Source organism: Coptis chinensis, chromosome 3 (genome assembly GCF_015680905.1).
Source record: "Coptis chinensis isolate HL-2020 chromosome 3, ASM1568090v1, whole genome shotgun sequence".
Lineage (NCBI taxonomy): Eukaryota > Viridiplantae > Streptophyta > Magnoliopsida > Ranunculales > Ranunculaceae > Coptis > Coptis chinensis.
The window spans coordinates 73,731,646-73,736,706 of NC_141458.1; the positions used below are offsets into that span (position 1 = coordinate 73,731,646).

General features: G+C 34.1%; 1 long non-coding RNA gene across 1 annotated transcript; it reads right to left on the reverse strand.

Annotated features, from left to right (window-relative positions):
* Positions 1–383: 383 nt before the first annotated feature.
* On the reverse strand, positions 384–2,912 carry LOC147510755 (uncharacterized). Its single transcript, XR_015217489.1, has 3 exons — positions 2,878–2,912; positions 1,762–1,885; positions 384–471 (listed from the first exon to the last, which is right to left on the reverse strand). It is a non-coding gene; the product is annotated as an uncharacterized LOC147510755 (long non-coding RNA).
* Between the last annotated feature and the right edge of the window lie 2,149 nt (positions 2,913–5,061).

Below are 5,061 nucleotides of genomic sequence, written 5' to 3' on the forward strand. Positions count from 1 at the left end.
TGCAAATATAACCACATTAATTTTGGTTTTCAAGAAAATGAATGAGTTTGATGATATGGTTTTTAGAAAGTGGGGATGACTCCGAAAGGGCATGTTCATGAAGTGAATAATCTTAGATGATATAGCAGCCATTTACAGGAATAAGGAAACCATAGGTCCCGTGTGGTGCCCATTCAATTGAATTTTGACAAATTTCAGATTTCGACATGCAGCCAAAATGATATTTATGTGCACAACGACCACACAGATTTGTTACAACGAGCAACGAATTGGAGAATAGTGACAGTAGAAAGATCCGTATGTACAATGTCTAAAGCCTATATGTACAATGTCAAAAGGGATACAAAATTTCTACATTATCTAGCAAAGCTTATAAGCATCACACATACCTCCTTCGAATACTAGACACCAGACTACGTACTTTCCTCAAAAGCTGCAACTACAATGCCAGCTGTTGAAGTTCCCACTGATCTGAAAATACAAGAATTGAGAGTGATTGTGAAGTGAATAACTCGCAATTAACACCTTTCAATTCAACTTGACAGACGAATCGGAAGTTGGCTCAAAAAGCAAATAAAGTATAAATGATAGGAAAGTATATTGTCAACAAAACTACAATGTGGATTACAAATTTCTATCGAATGAAAGTAGCCTAAAAACCCAAAATCAGCCTCTATATACACAAACCGACCAATACCCAAAACTGTACATAAAGAACATATTGGATTCTAAATTAGACACCAACTCGATACATTGTCAAACTAGACAAACTCACAGTTAATCATTTCGTTCTAGGTAGTCCAAATAAGCTTTACGTTTTCATGACACCTGTTTATCACAATTTTCCTTTTTTGAAGGTAGAAATCCGATTTCCTACCAAGCAAAAATAGGCTAAAAACCTAAAATCAGCATGCATATTTATAATGACCAATACCCAAAATTGTACCTAAAGGAGCCTCCCGCCTTGAACACATTTGAACAAGCTTTCTAATAGGTTAACAACTTGGTACATATCATATCGAAAACGTATCTATACCAAGCCAATGCCATTGTAACACACTAAGAATTCTAAAGTGAACATAGGCAGTTAGAGGATTAACTTTGTCACTGATGTTTTCAATGCAAAGACTAAGTGCTCGTAAGCAGTTGAAACAAGTATTAAATTTAAAATTGACTTCATAAAATTACAATAACATGATTGAAATAGGATCAGGTTCGACCTGTTTTGGTATTGGAAGGATTAAACGTGAACTGATTCCAAACACTACGACATTATTAGCAATGTAATGCAAGTCGAAAAACAAAAGATAACAAGAATGAAACAGGACATCCCTCCCCTCCGAAAAACACAGTTCTTAGCAACACAATCCATCATTCACCATAGTCAAGCATAACATCAAATGAAGTAATTGAAAGAAATATAAGCGCCATTCCAAACATGCAAACTTAAAGTGGCATATACTCAAACAGTTGATGGAATTTATATTGAGTTAAAAGACTAGAGACCAAACACAATTCAGGAATGGGGATCACACAAATTCAATACCGAATTTCATAATCTGAAGATAGAAATATAATTAAAAAATAAAAAACAAGCATAACTAGAAGCAGAAAATCTGCCCATTTTCAAAAAAAAAAGACCGAAGAAATCAATTGGAATTAATAGAAAAAAACATAAATATAAAAAGAAAAACCGTACCCTTCTTTGTGAACCAGAGTTATAATACTAAACAAAGAGAAAAATATACCAAAACTTCGTACCTTAACAAATGACAAGCTTAAGACCTACACCAGAACTTTGTCCTCCAAGGGAATGATTTGGTGCATAATTTTCAAACAAAATAGGAGTGTCTAAGCTGCATGGCTGATCCCTTATCTTGATCACCTGCAAGAGATAAACCAATAAGAACTTCCGCATTCCTAACTGATGAATATCAACTATCAACCTCAAAAGAACATAAAATAAAGAACATGTACTCGCACAACATAGACGAAGAAGCTAGTTTAGGAATAAAAGTGACCAAGTGCTGCCTTCTTTTAAAAAAACTTCAGTAGATTACCAACAACATTTAAGATTATTGACTTGAGACCTAATGCATGTTTAAAGATAACACATGTGTAAAGCTTAGAAAGTGAAAATTATGAGTTAGTAAATCAACCAAAGGGTGTACTGATTAGTTCCATAATGCAACCTAAAGTCCTTTTGGGTTCCAACCTTAGCAATCTATCGTTTAGTTTAGTTGCAATGTCCAAGTACAGTTCCATAATACAACCTAAAGTCCTTTTCGGTTATAAACAAAGTATCGTCTAGTTCAGTTGCAATGTCCAAGTACAAGCAGACTTCAATTTCGCAAACAAAAGCTAGTACATAATATTTAAGCAAACAAAATCTCATACAAAAGAATGAAAAAAAAAATAGTTCATGCATAAGTTTTGCAACAGATTCAAAATATCTAACTAAAGGTAAAGGATAATGGCTTGTAACCTTTAAAGGAGGCACCAGTAACGTACATAGGTTACAGAAGAAAGCCTACTTATTCAACACCAAGGGCCTTCACAAATAACATCTACGCAAAGACTACAAACCTGCCATTGATCCCTTCAACCATCTTCTCCATCCTACACGATGAATTAAGAAAAAAAAAAACCCAATAGACACATAATTTAAGCAACCAAAATTCAGGTTGAGGTTAAGCCATACCCTTCCAGATACAAGGGGTGACAACAAACACAAAAATATTTTCAGAGGGCATCACCAATCACATCTACACTAATTAAAAGATCAAAGACCTATATACAATTCAACAAGAAATATCTCCTTAAGGAAAATTAAAAGTAAAGCCAATAACGAAATTACAAAATTCCACCGTTTCATACCTTTTTTCGTCCAACCAAGATACCAAAACAAGATCTGCGTAGGTTGAATAATAGAAAAAATTAAAACTTTTGAGCAGAGTTCTAATTTTTATCAAACAATTTAAAATATTAAGAGCTAATTAGAAACCCAATGTTCACAAATCCCTTACCAAAATTAGCTGACCAAATCCGAAATGTTGAGAGCGTACCATTGAGAAACTCTAACTCATTCTCAAACCGAAATCTGAAATCCAACCAAACCCTAAGTAGATAAACACAAAAGGTAAAGAAAAGAATTGAAGAGGAAGCCCCGAAATGAGAAGAAGAAGAAGAAGAAGAAGAAGAAGAAGAAGAAGAAGAAGAACTACTAACCTTCATTATAGATGAGGAAATAGCCGGTTTTAGCTATCCACTTCTGAAAGTGAGAAAGATGAGTGCGGGTCTCCAACCTTTAATGTGGTTTGGACTTTTTTTATTTTTTTTTTATTTTTAATAAATTATTTTTATTTTATTTCTAACGAAATCCATCTGTTAGTCTACCGTGACTAAATAATCCTCCTAATTATCTAAAAATAAAGTAACGAAAAGCAAGCCATACTTACGCTTTCTAACTATTAGGAACTGTGTTACGGTAAAAAACTGTTACTAAGTGAAAAATGGGTGCGTTACAAAATCACCCTTTTGGTGTAGTGTCTCTCATTAAATAATAAATTAGTTTATATACCTAGTTATTATTTTATTAGCCTAGCCACCATTAATTCAATCCAAGCTATTTCCAATACAAGTGTTCTTTAACTATGTCTTCTCCCTATTATTATGTCCATAATAGTCTAATGAATCATAGCTAAATCTCCATTAGAGGAGTTTGATTAAAGCTTTGGTGAAGACTTAATGTGTTAGTATAGAATAAGTTGTAGTAAGATATTCCACTCTAGAAGGTAGTTAATTCACCATGAGAATGGGTTTCAATTGCCATGAATAATTAGGGATTAAAAAGACCCAACATTCATGTAAAAGCATAAAGATTAGGATTACAACAAATCTATACTAGCATATTAAGAATAAATTAAGGTGGAATCAAATCACCCTAATACCTCCCTTCTCATTCACATTTTATACTCAAATTACCATAGTATAGTTTAGAACATTTTAATTAGTTATTTCACCATATTAGTATAGTTTACTTATTGCTCTTGTTGATATTATAGAGTTGTTAAATTAGTGAAACTATTAAGTCTAAGGAACTAGGAGTGGAACGAATTCTTTACGCCACCATATCGCAAGATAATCGAGAGTAGAAAACTTTGATCTAGAATAAATCCTTGTTAGTTTTACTTATTCTTAGCATAATTAGTTAAGAGTAGGTAAAACTTTAGTTTATAGAATTATCAAATGGCGTCGCTGCCATTTTCGTTTTGTTAAACTAGTTTCCCGTTATGTTTAGAATTCTACCAATATCCCATTTCTCCCGCCCACCCGATTGTTGGTTCTAACTATTTTTTTTCTCGACTTTGCACATAGAGCGCACCCATGCCCTCTTTACTCTTTCTTTGGAGCGCGCTCGTGCCCTTGTTACTAGAAATTTTTTTGCAAACAATACATAGAGCGCGCACGCGCCTTTATTTACTCTACACTAGAGCGCGCCCACCCCTCTGGAGAATAGCCAGATTTCACAGGTTAGTCACCGACTCTCGTTCTGTTCATATTATTTTTACTATTTAGTGTTTTGAACCTCTTAAATACACTGGGATTGCATATACAAGACGCTATTAATACGCGATGCAAGGAAGCCTTCAGGTACTTTTTCCTTCCCTTCTCGTCTTTTTTTGTTATAGGTTTTTAGAAGATCAATCTAAACATCAAAATAACTGGGGGGGGTGGTAATGACATCCCCCGCCCGCTCCAATAATGCTTCTTCCATAGTTAAGGCTGCTAGTATGTTTGAGGTTAAATCTGATCCCGAGCTTAGAACTCTAATCAAATCTCTCACTAACACTACAACAAAAGGGGTCTGTTGCAATGCACTCTTTTGCAACGCCTATTTTTTGTTGGTAAAGCATAACATTTGCAACTCCTAATAGGGCTGCTAAAATGTTTCCATCTTATTAGTACCAACTTATTGAGATTTAACTGTTGCCACGCTAACTGGCGTCACAAAAGCTTTCTTCTGAAATTTTTTTTACGTGGAAATTCATTTTTATTGAA